The sequence below is a fragment of the Dinoponera quadriceps genome, unplaced genomic scaffold (assembly GCF_001313825.1).
Source record: "Dinoponera quadriceps isolate SergipeBrazil2010 unplaced genomic scaffold, ASM131382v1 scaffold946, whole genome shotgun sequence".
NCBI classification, from domain to species: domain Eukaryota; kingdom Metazoa; phylum Arthropoda; class Insecta; order Hymenoptera; family Formicidae; genus Dinoponera; species Dinoponera quadriceps.
Genome location: NW_014555069.1, coordinates 931,777 through 944,778, shown reverse-complemented (window position 1 = coordinate 944,778; position 13,002 = coordinate 931,777). Strand labels below are relative to the sequence as shown.

The 13,002-nt window shown below is 47.1% G+C and overlaps 1 protein-coding gene across 2 annotated transcripts in view; it reads right to left on the bottom strand.

Moving 5' to 3' along the window:
• LOC106742953 (protein FAM46C) overlaps positions 1-13,002 on the bottom strand; it is a 110,311-nt gene that overhangs the window by 42,693 nt on the left and 54,616 nt on the right. The window contains exon 1 of one of the 2 annotated variants that reach the window (XM_014616337.1): positions 10,225-11,137. The exons of the other annotated variant lie outside the window; for it this stretch is intronic. The gene's annotated coding sequence lies outside the window, so the exon portion shown is untranslated. Of the gene's footprint in view, positions 1-10,224; positions 11,138-13,002 lie in introns of those variants that run through there. 2 annotated transcript variants of the gene reach the window in all.

The following is a 13,002-nucleotide window of genomic DNA, read 5'->3' as shown; positions in this document are numbered from 1 at the left end:
GGGGGGGGGGGGGGCAGCGAGAGAGGTTCTGCGAGGCAATTGAGCAACGCGCTCCCGCCAGACCGAACGTTACACTTTGTCGCGTAACGATAACAAGAGAACGAGAAACACGCCAATTTCATTTCATTTCTAACGCCGCGCGAAGGTGTACTTCGCAAACTCACATGTACCAAAAGTAATTAATCGTCTAATTATTTCAGTGAGAAATTCCATCGAAGGTATTCTTGAGCAACGCGCGCTGGAGAGTTTCGCGGCTCAGGAGCGAATATCGGTGTGATTTTTTTTCGTGACCCTCGCGAATGAAAGGCGCACTTGACTCGCCGGCCGGCGCGTTATGCGGCGATTACGAAGGCGCTAAAAAGATAGAGGGGCGAGACAGAAGGGCGAGTAAAGGTAATCAGGAGAGAAGGTGGAGAAAGAGAGAGTGAGAGAACGGTGGGCGCGGAGATATTACGCTTTCGCGATGGAACGCGACTCGCAAGTGCACATTTTAATGTCAAGGAAGACGTGCGCGCGCGCCCCGTTTTGCAACAATACGAGAACGTGGGCTAAACTCCGCAGGTAAGTACACGGTAGCGAATGCACCGAACACCGCAGCCGTGCATCGCATGCCGTCACGGCCTCGAAAGGATTAACCCTTACGGCGGCGCTGTCCTATATTCGCACTCCACTTTCATCGAGCGATTTCGCGAGGCGTATTCGGCATATCGCGGGTGAATTCGCGCGATCATTGACCGATGCCACTGCTATTTTTGTGCTTTTCCTCTTGTAAAAAAAAGATGCGCTATCAAATATCTCAAACGAGTATCTCGATGCGAGTCGTTGCTTACTTCGACTCGCGGGCCTGCCTTCGCATCGATTACGTTTCGCGTTCTGACGGTAACGCCAGAGATATAATTTTCTCGTCAATGAATTTCAGTCCGGTGCTTATTTCGTTACGTAAACTATATGAGGTTTTTTTCTTACCGGTATAACGGTAATTGACTAAATAGCGTGCGCGTCTGTGTTGGTTTAGTAAAAGGTAAAAAAGGTAAAGGCCGAAAATAAGTGTAATTACTATCGGTGTACGACGCTTCGATTTAATATAATTGTATAATTGCGGAGAAATGTTTGTATTTATATATACAGTACGGTCGATCTAAACGATGCTGAATGATTGAGCAACGTTCGGCCGATTGAGGTGAGAGAATCAGATGTAAATCGCTGCGATTCGCATTTCCGCGGGAGTTTAATACGCAGTTTAAGTCGATTTAATTATATGGCAGGTGAGGCGCGCATATCTACATAAATATTCGCATTTGCAAATCAAAATATGCGAGTTTCGCCGATATAAATCTTCGCCTGAACCGAACCACACACATAAACCGTAGCCTCGCTTGCTCGCTCGCTCTGCCCAATTCGTTCGTCTTATGAAATCCGATACTTGACCTTCGACAAGCCGAACAACGAGTAGTCACCGTCGTATGCTTGAAAACGGATTATCGAAACGAAATGTAAACAAGCGAACTCGGCGAGAGGAGCCACGTGAGAACGATCGGACGAACGGTCGCGCGACCGTGAAGACGACAGGACGAGTCGCGGACTCAAGATTAATACCGTTTCTTAGGATATCTAGAATTCCTCGAACTACTCGATTAACTTTGAGCAGCGAGACTTCGCAACTTCGTTCCCGCGATATTAATCAAACCTCATTTCACGCTCTACGAGAATTCTCATAATATATTCGTAAATGTAACAACGTTGCGAAAGAGGACAAACTTGTTCCTGGTATAACTCACGGATTCTACGCGTTTTATTTTGGACGTTTGGAAAAAGTTTCACCTGCGAATTCCATACATTGTATGTACATACACACTAAGAATAAACAAACATCTAAAAAATAACAAATATTTATTTGGTAAATAATCAATAACATACTTAAATCGAAATTTTCTTTATTTTTAAATAGAACTAATTCTTTCGTTTAAATAAAACAGTTCCTCTCGCGAAAAGTTTTAAGAAAAATTTATACGATTTTAAGAAAATGTACATTTTCTCATTTAAGAAAAAAACCGTGTCTTAGTATCAGAATACGTGTGTCGATACAAGTAAATATGTTATTGATACCCACACCGCGAATAAATATTTCCTTTTTCTCACTTTTTCACTCAATGTAGCGAAAGATCACGTTATTCTGCCAAATTTCTCTCACTGATAAAAATATGTATATCAGTACTTGTGTATATAGTGTAAATATATTATCAGTGTCCAACGTGCGAGCAAATATTGATTCCTCTTTGAATAATTTTGCTTTTAATGAAGCGACACGAAAAACCGCGTGATTCTTCCCTCACTGACGAGCGATATTGTGTTTGTACATGCCAGCTGATTTGATTGATAACGGCGCTCGCAACACGGTCGCGAATTAAGACACAGGGCGAAGGGAATCCTCACGGATAATAAAAGCGATGACATCCGCCTCGGCCTCGGCAGCAGTGAACGAAGGCGCGTTGCTCAACGCTGATCTCGTGGTGCTGATATTTTCGAGTAAACGTATAACTTATTACGCCTACGTCGCACCGCGGCAACAAACGACCCGTTTGATCAAACGGGTGTCTCGCGTTCGTTCGCGCCATTGTTTGGAGTAACGTAATCGGCCGTTCTGGAACACTCGGCGCGCGCGCATTGTCGCCGCGGTTGTCGGATTTATTAAGCTTAATATGCGGGAGAAAGGTTAGCGCGGAAAAGAGTTATGCGCGCCAGGGCGCCGCATGGGCGATCTATTAATAATGATGAATAACGGACGTTGGAATTATGAATAAGAGTGTCGCGCGAGAAGAGGATACGCGCGCGGCTACTGGGCGTCTACCTCGGTACATCGTAAAACCAATGCTCACCCATGCAAAAAAGGTGTGTGTCGGGTCGCCCGTTGCTTCTTGTTCTCTCTTTTTTTTTCTTCTCCTCTCGAGAGATCGCTCGACGAAGTCGACGGAGCAAACTCCCATGTAGGAATCGTAAGTAAACGTAAGCACGAACCCGATCTGATTCGGTCAAGATTTTTTTATTCTGTTAGTAATGTTTTTCTCATTAAACTAAAAAATAATATAAACTTTAGTGATATTTATACTTCCAAAGTATTAATTTAAAAAATGCATTCCACATATCAATTTGAATTAAAATAAATTTTGTTATCATGTTGATTTTGTTTTCCTTTAAATCATAGCGATTAATATGATTTACTAATTAGAGCAAAAATATCTCTTTGCAAAAAATTATATAAATATATTTTAGTATTGTATATTAGTCCTTTTCATAGTTTTTAAGCTGTAATAATCATTACTGAGAATCGAGTAGTATTGCTAATTTTGGGAATCGATAAATTTTCGTACTTTTGCAATATTGTGATTCGTCACAGTTACAGCACTGTTTTTCAAGTATTGGTCCATCGCTATCATCCCAGTAACAAATCAACATTGGCATCTATTGTTGATTAAAAATCGGCACTGAGCCAGTATCTCACCAGAAGTTATTTTCTACTTGGGCTCGTTCGTTCTTCGGCGCAATCGGGAACCGGAAAAAAGACCAGATACGATCGCATATCACATTGTAGTTGCGAGTATTCACTTCGCGATTTTTCAACTACCTCCTTTGAAGTTTTGCATCACGTACGTCACTAGTTGTAAAAATAGCGGCGAGTGCGAAGTACGCGTGCAATCGGCGATGACAGCGGCGGATCGAACTTCTGAAAAACGCATTCGTAGATGACATCGGTGATCGCGACGATCAGCATCGTCGCGTAAGCGTCGATGACTTTTCGCAGAGACAAGTCGCAGAGACGAGACGCGACGACGCGATGCGAAACGACCGGGATTGACGCGCGGCAACGCTCAAAGCGACAGCTCACCGACCGTAACGACGAATTACGCGAATTTACGGCTTAAATGTATAAATAAATACCGTGCGCCGCCGTTGTGCCGCTCGTAAAGTTGTCCCCTCTGTGAAGTTACGGCGAAACTTCTGACCTTTGCGCGTGTGCGCCGCTCGGCGCCGACTTCCCGCGCAATTTCGGCACACGAATCCGTCGCGGGTAAACTTCAAGCGTATCGGTCGTCGACTCACTTCCCTCCCGCGTTTACGACCGTCCGTCGACGCACACCGATAAAACGCGAGCGTCCCGAGTCGAAATTTTAGTCTTGTGTTTAATTCTATACGGCGGTAGCATCTAAGATAGCAGCAAGATATATAAGTTAAATTTTAATATCATTTACTCCTATATTAATCATGATGATGCTTACTCTTTCGCATCAAAATAGATTGTTCCGAATATTTGTTCGAATTTAATAATCGAAATATCGAGAGGATTTAAAAGTTCAAGGTATCATTAAAAGTAAAAAAGTTCAAGGTATCATTAAAAGTAAAAAAGTAAAAAAGAGAGAAGTTAACAAATATCAGTGTATCAAAGTATGTTTTTACTAGTCTATAGGCCGTTTGGAATAGTCGTAAGCCATCCCTAAGAGCAAAATTTCTACTCGGGACGTGTCGCACGGGAATCGCGCGTCCGAGCACGATTTCCTCTCGATAAAGACGCGAGATAAACACCGTGCGATGCATGTAAAGAAGAGACGACACGTGAAGTTTAATATCGCCATAAAGATGCGACGATTACCGTCGTGTGAACGTCTTCGGGGTCGCTTCTCGTTGTCGCGCGAAAGAGGTGCGTTCGCGCGTGAGAATATCGGCCGACGCGATCGATGAGTCGCGGCGAGAAAGACATTACACGCCGGGAGTATCATTAATTAGCGCGAGTAACGCGAATCACGCGTTCCGAGTGGGTAACGCTCCAGCCGACCGTGAGTTCACGGGCGTGGGTAAATTGAAACGTAGTCAGCTCGTCAGAAGAAGAAAGAAAGCATCCACGTGCCGCTTATCTTCGCGCAAACAATATCATAGCTTGTACACTCGAAACTAAATCGCGTTTTTTTTCAAGCTCACCTTGATGGCCGCCGGGGAAGACGTTTTTTTTTTAATAAGCGCGTTCGCGAATTTGCACAGGCGGTGAGCGGATCACGAGCCGGCGATGTGATGAAAAATTAATGTGCCTCGAGAAAAGTAAAAAAAAAAAACTTGACCTATCTTCTTTGCTCTGCCTCATTGCCTATGCTTGTGTAGCGGAGAATAACGAGGTATGAAAAAATGTGAAGAAAGGAGGAAGTGCTTGAGGAGTGAAAGGCGAGATTGGGCCGTTTAAGCGCCGAAGATTATCATGCCCGGTCGGCCGGCAGGTCGGTCGATTGACGAGCTCGTCACGTTCCGAATTGAACGTCCCTTCCTATTGTAAACGAAGAGGACGACGGCGAAAAAAAGGAGGGGAAACACCGATAGCGACGGGTCGCACGATGCGGCAGTACGCGTCGATGAGGGAGAAAAAGTGCCATCACGGGTGCGGAAAGGCGGAAATTCGGGTCCGATCGAAGTGAAAGGCGAGCAGGCGAATGCTTTAATGCGCGTTTAATACACATACACACGTATTACGTTAGTTGCGACGCGGCCGATATCTGCGACCGGAAATTCGGGTGAGAAGCAGGGTCAAGAAAACGTAAGGAATGCATCGTAAGTGCGATCCCGCGAAGAGATTCGCGAAGAAAGGAGGAAGTGCCGGGAGAGTGAAAGGCGGGGATCGGAGAATTTAAACGACCGAAGAGAGAGAGAGAGAGAGAGAGAGATAAACGCGAGCTCGACGCACGTGCACGTTGTATCTCGTTGCGCACGTAACATTCGTTGCTATCTCATATCGCACTTTAACAGGAATCGTAATACCGGAATAAAACAAGCCTGGTTCCGAGCGATGCGTTCGTTCGTTCACAAAACGACAAAGCGAAACAAATATGATGTAACATCGCGAATATTGATCTCGATGTGTCGTGATATAATAAAAGTGGACACTATGAGCGAGTATTTGCATCCATTCAATATTTAGCGAACGACGCAGGCTCGATAAAGAGGACGGTCCATCTCGGGCCGCAACCCACGATCAAGCGACGCGATATCCCAGCGTTACGCAATACATTTGTCTGAATATCAATAATGTTGCATGTCGCGAATGAAATTCAGTCAGTAGTGCGCTCGAAATGCGACGTATTTGAGCGGAGGATATCAACTCGTCTCTGAATTATTTCGTTTTATGATAACATACGATACGTGTTATCGACGACACGAGCGTGCAAATTACGTATGACGGACTGCGCGATGACGTATTACTTAATAAGAGAATCCCGTAAATAAGTCCGGGTCCGCAATAGGTGTAACAAACCTTTGACCTTTTACGGGGTGTTCTGTGCACCAAAAATTAACGTACTTCCTGGCAAAAGCAGTTTCCAGCATTATTGCGACTTTTGGCGGGGCGGAAAAAGTTTTGTCAGAAATTACATTTTATCGCTTCGAGCAAAAGGCTAAAAGCTCACACTACCGCCTACTGTGGATCCAGACCTAACGTGACACGAACTTCCACGAAATTTCCGTCGAAGAGAGACTCAGTCTGATATTCGCGAGAAGAAAAATAATATTAAAAAATGAAAAGAAAAAGGAAAGAAGAACCTGACGTTGAAACATCTGGCGGCGGTGGCGGGGAAAATTAATTAAGGCGCCCGAGCTTTTCGCGCAACGACGAGTGTATAACATCGCGCGCTAATAACAGCACTCGGAAGATTTTCAATTTTCGGAGCGCTTTTCCCGTGCACGCTGCTCTCCCGAGATGTCGTACCTCACGGCGTGTCGCGCACGACAACGTACGTGTCACTTGAATTAAACGAGCTTTCGTTCTTGCGCGAAACAACCTGTTGACTACGTAATCAACGGCGTGTGTGACGTGCCGTGCGCTCGCTCGCGCGTTATATTTGCACATCGCGCGACGACGCTGCATCAGGAGCGTTTTATAAGGTCTTGACAAATCTGTTTAAGATTCCCGCGACACCTCCCTCAAACAGCTGACATAAATCGACACAATGTTATCTATCTCCGTGCAAACACTGTTAAAACGATTAAGAGGAGATTGCAGGAGGGGAACGGGGGGAGAGGATGGGACGTGAATACGCGCTTAAACCGCGACGACGTTTTTTCTCTGGCGCAATGACTCGCGAGCGCGCGAATTATTCCGCTCGCGCCATTTCGTTGGCATTTGTAAAAAAAGGGGGGAGGGGGAAGAAAAGAGAGGAAGGGAGAGAGGAAAAAAAAAAAGAAGCACTTGTTGCGACCAACTTACGCGCGTATTTTTAGACCCAACGGGGCTACCTTCGCTACGACGACGACGCGATATATATTTTTCCCGAGCGAGACGATAGTGAATCAATCTGAGGCCCCCGTAAACGCGCTCTCCCGCTTCGATCACGCTGGTTGCGCGCCGCCGCGACCGGACTGCGAAGGGAGAAAAATGACGGTCGATTTCGCGATCTCGTAAATCGTCGTCTTCGTCGTCGACGATCAATGGAAACGACGCAGCGACAACGTCCGTCGACCGTCGCGTTCATCTCGCATTCGTTCGATATCGCGCAAGCGGAAACGGCGCACAATATAATTTAATCCGTGCAAATACTAAGTTTGTAGACTTCGACTTGTTTGCAAACTTATCATTAGTCATAATTTGATCTGGACAATTAGACGTTAGTCACATGGAGAATTTTCCGTCCGGACGAAATCATCGCTCGTCCATCTCGCGTGTTATCCTCGTGCGCGCGTGCACAATAGCGCGTCTTTTTATCCTCGATAAATTTCCCAGGAAACTTTTTTCGTCTCCCTCCCGCCCGGTCTTCTCCACTCTCTCGCTACTCCCGGATGTAAACGCCGACGAAGAACTATCGATGAAATTACGGCCTTCATTGTGTCGTAAACATATCGAAGAGACACACGTATAGATATGTATCCCAGCCGGCGAGAGACCGTTTTCTTTTTGCGCGTGAAAATAAATCGGACGATTAAGCGAAGCGCCTCCTGCTACCTCCTTCTCTTCGGCTCGGCAGCCGGTTGCGTAATCGCACGATACTCTCTCGCGTTACGGCGTAATAATTGTTTCACCATTGCCGCGGGAATGCTCGTTAAAAGGCACGGTAAACAAGTCGGCGGCGGCGCGCGCGGATCTAATGCACCGCCTCGCGCGATCGCACGTAACGGACGAATTAACGTACGTAGATTGTCGGCGATCCGCCGATTCGAGACACACACGCGTCCCCCGACCTTGACTGATCTATTCCCGCGAAACGGCCGATTCCTCGGAATATATGTGCACACACACGATGGCATAACACGCGCACGCACGTCAGTTGTAATTCAATTTTCTTACCCCACATTGTAACGAACCTCGCCTCGACGATTTAAATGCGAGTCGCGGGCTCTCGGGACCGCGTCGATGTATTTTATAACCGGCGAAACGATCTGTACGATTTCGCAACAGTCTTCCGAACGCGAGCCAAAGGCCCGAGCTTCGCCTCTTCGTCGCATTCTGTAGATGCGTCGAGTTTTTTTTTTTTTTTACCACGAAGTTGGTAATGCTGTAATTGACTTTGTTGGATTCCGTAACGGATCAGATAATATTACTAATCATCAGCTACTTCATCAACCTTTACGCGACTATTTTCTTGTAAACAATATTTCTTTATATTTAATGAGAGGATTACTTTCAATTTCAAGTGAAAGTTCTGAGTGTGTGTTGAAGAAATAGTAAATACAAATGAATATATCCTAATTATTTAGAATATAATATGTATAATAAAAAAAAAAAAATATATATATATATATAGAATTAAATTGATTTTATATATTAATTAATTTTATATGCCGAAAATTTTCTCGAAATTCTTGTTGGAGTTACAAAACTACCAACTTTGTAACTGAAAAGATTATTTTCAACATATCTAACGGAAGGCACTTTGCATGTATGTTCGCGAATTCGATCCGTATCTGTTTGGAACAGACGTCGCCGTGTCGTCGTAAATCGGCTCGAAGGATTCAGAAAGGTTAGTCCCGGTTCCGCGTCTGAGAGACGTCATAAGCTAATTCGAGTTGCAAAGTGAAAGTGAACTCTGCAACCAATATCCTACAATTATCTCCGAAGAACGGGCGCGCGCTGATTCCGCGGCGCAATGTAGAATAGATGCATCGGCGAATGGATCGATCGGTCGATCGCTGAGCCAGCAGCAGCGGTGAATAGCCACTGAATTCATACACTGCTTATGTAAAGTCGTAGGAATACGTTCTTTTCCTGAGTGAGACGCGATATTATCGCGGTTTTCGATAATTACAGAACGTCCATCAACACCAGTGGGAGCGGGGAGGGGGCAGACCGATGTTTGCCAAACTAATTATTTTCCATTCGCGGAAATAATTGTTATCCGACGATCCCTCGCGATTCCGGCAGCCTCGATATTTGCCCACTCATTATTCATCCCGATTAATTACACACGTCGCGTCCGATTGACAGCCTCCGCGAATTCAAACATCACGCTACGAGAACCGTTGATGGTACTTACTGGGACGAGAGAGTTCGAGAAAAGTTGGAGCAGTAGTTCGACCGGCCGGTGCATTTACCCTCCCGTGTTTTCGCGGAGGGTGCATCGACACCGCGCGCAGAAAAGTTCCACTCGGACTCGGCGAAAGGCAGGTAAAGGAGATTTGGCTAGGGTTGTGCGCGTGCGCCGCTCGTCACACTTCTAGAAGCAGCGCGAGCATCGCTTCTCTCGGCTCGCGAATAAGTGCCAAGACAGCCGTGTTCGCACAACGGCCGCTAAACACGCTTTTTCCACTCTTAAACCGAATCAACGTTACACACGACGTTTCCGCAGAGCCGGGTGTACACCGTGTGAAAAGCGAATACGTGACATACGAATCTTTCTTTGGAATTGGATCAACTACCTTGAGGGCAAATCGATCCAGTTCGGATTCGTCGTGACGTATACATTTTCAAACTGTGACAAGGCAAGTTTGCATCGTTCGCTCGGTGTACACCGGACCTTAAGAAACACGAAACTTGGAGTCAGAAAGGCACACATTCGGCGTTCGCTGTGCGTCCCGAGCTTCTCCTCCGTGAGAAACGCCGGCGGCTCGATCACCCGGCGAATTTCGCGCGAATGTCGGCGGAACGGCCGTCTCTCGGCTCGAGTCTGTCGAATTCGCGAGGAACGTGACGAAGGGCTAACATATGGCGGACGCGAGATCTCTCGCTGTCGCTCCTCGCGTATATATGTTTTTGTTACTTACAATGTGTACAAGCCTTCTCCTTCCTGTCGTCGTCGTCGGGACACTAGGCCACGGCACGTTTCACTTATCTTCCGAGAAGCCGCGGTCGTATATAGATGCGCGCAGATACGTTACATGGATGTATCCGGTCTCCGAGAGAGTTCAGCCGTCGTGAGTATGCCGCGCGTGACCGCCTCTCTCTGCTCTTATGACTGCACGTACCCGCCGTCGTCGTTCGTTCGTTCGGTTCCGCACTTAGCACGTGCCGCCGCTGCTTCTTGTACGTCGACGTACTACGTCGACGGGCCGAGAGATCGCCGGGCGCGATACGGTGCCGAATGTACGCGAAAGTCGCGGCTCTCTCGTTCTCGAACGACGACGACACTGTCGTGAATTCGTGTGCGTGCGCGCGCAATCAGAGCACCGTGAACTTGGCGATATTCGCGCGCGCGTCCGTAAGTCTCGCCGCCCGTCTGTGCGTCGACGAAGACGGGCAGGCCGGAGACCGTTTCGGAAACCGGAAGAAGCTTCGGCACAGCCGCCGGTGTACCGATCGCTTCCTCTTCTTCTTCTCTCTGTTCGTCGGTTCGCCGCTCTTTGTTCGCGGGCTCAGAGGAACCGAGAGAGAGAAAGAGAGAGAGAAAGAAAGAGAGAGAGAGAAAGACCGAAAGGAACGCTTCGCAACGTTCGCGAGAGCGAGTGTCGCGCGCAAATGTAATACGTATGTTGACCGGAACGGAGTCAGTAACACGTCAACGACACCACCAGTCGCCGCGGCGAACCAACTGACACTGACAACGGCACGTCAGATCGCTCGCGCGCACGCACCACCGCGCGCCCCCCACCCTCACCCTACCGTGAGCGCGACCGAGTCGATCTCCCACCCGACCGACTCCGCAGCGGCAGCACAGCGCGCGCTTGGTGTGTCCTCGTCGCCGGGCGCGACGTCGCGAGCGTTGGGTCGCTCTCCGCGGGCGCCCACACACTCGCTCGCTCTCTCGCGGGTCGCGCTGCAGCCGTTCCGTCACTCCAGCCGATCGAGATGTATCGGAGCGAGCGTGCTCTCAAAACGATACCCTCTCGTACGATTGCGCCGTACATTTTTTTTCAGATTACCATCCGATTTTTATGTCAATTACGGAAATATTCAATGTTAAGATTCGAAAAGCTGACGCATATATATATATATATATATATAGTGATAGAGAAAATTTTATCATTTAAATTCATCTACGGGCTTTTAAATGGGAAAAGGTAGTATGCGTAATACCGATTTACCTTTTTTATTAGCGTGAGATCAAGTTCGCCAAATTCACTATTGATTTTTCGTGGTATCATAAAATACAAAACGCGTGCTGTTTATATTAAATAATATTTCGCCGGTTTTTAATAAGTTATATTAGATATACAATCCATTTTATGTGCTTCATTGAAAATATCTGTATAGTGATACAAAAGGTGATATATATTGTAAATATATATGTATATTTATTTTCGTCGAATTGAACTTGTTTTGTTATCTTGACCCCTACTATGTTGCAGAATTAATGGTCTAATATAGGACGAAAATGTGGATTTTCCACTGTTAAGGCGCACCTCGCGCGATTGGTGTTAACATTCTCTCTCTCCGCGTATCCTCTCCATCTAATCATTCATTCGTTCTGACAAAATCGTCCTACAATAAACGAATATATTAGCTTAACGTGCCCTGTTGCACGTTCTACAGCGCTTCGCTTCACTATCCCGCGCGCTTTATCCTTCTCTGACGTACGCGCGACGTAGATACGACGTAGTCGCGTTAGCACAATCACCCGCGCCGCTCGGATTTTCGTTCGCGCGGAGAGCGCGCGGGACTCTCCGTGGGATCGCGAATGGAGCCCGAAAGAGAGAGTGGACTATTACAACGATGACGACGATGCCGCTACTTACAGCAAGTTGCGCGATCGATCGTTCCCGACTTCCGCGGTTTACCGGCCCTTTTCACGCGTCGCGGAACAGACGATCGGCTTCTTCGTCTTTTCTTTATCTCTCTTTCTCTCATTCGCTAAAATCTTCGGCCGCACGAAGGGCTCGTCCGCGGGATAACAAATCGCTCTCGGCGGACTTGCGAGAACGCAGAAACTTCGCGATATTACGTATTCCTCCAGCGATTTTCCTTCGATGGAAATTCATTTCCGTGGGCGTAAAAGCCGCGGGAAAAACACGCGCGCGATGACGGTAGTAGCAGTGGACGACGATGTGAAGGAACGAAGGAAGCGACGTGATATTATCGAGGCGCGCGCAACTCTTTTTTGCTCGCGCGCTTTCACGGACGGTAATCAAACGGGACTGTGACGGCGGCGGCTGCATCATCGACGCAATGTTACCGATAACGCCGAGATACGAATCGCAGGCATTATACGCGGCGAGACAATGTTGCGACGTTCCTGTCCCCGGCGCTTCTTACGCAACAGCCGGATCAATTACTCCCGCCTATAAGTGGGACAACTTCGACTCGTTATGCGGCCTTGTTTGCGCTCTTTATCTTCGAAATTGTTGCGATCCTCGAACACTATTGTCCCCTCTCCCTCGTTCTCTCTCTCTCTCTCTCTTCCTCTCTCTTTCTCTCGTTACGTCGATTCCTGTACATGCCCGCCCGCAGTTTCGCGCTCGGAAGTGTACTCGCCGCTGTGTTTCCAACAGCTTCTAGAAACGACGAACTATAGGCATCGATGTTAGATAAGAAGTTATAGCCACCTGTTTCTCGCAACCTACAGGCTAAATACGTCCTTCCGCGCTCAAAGGGCTATCGTTCCACTT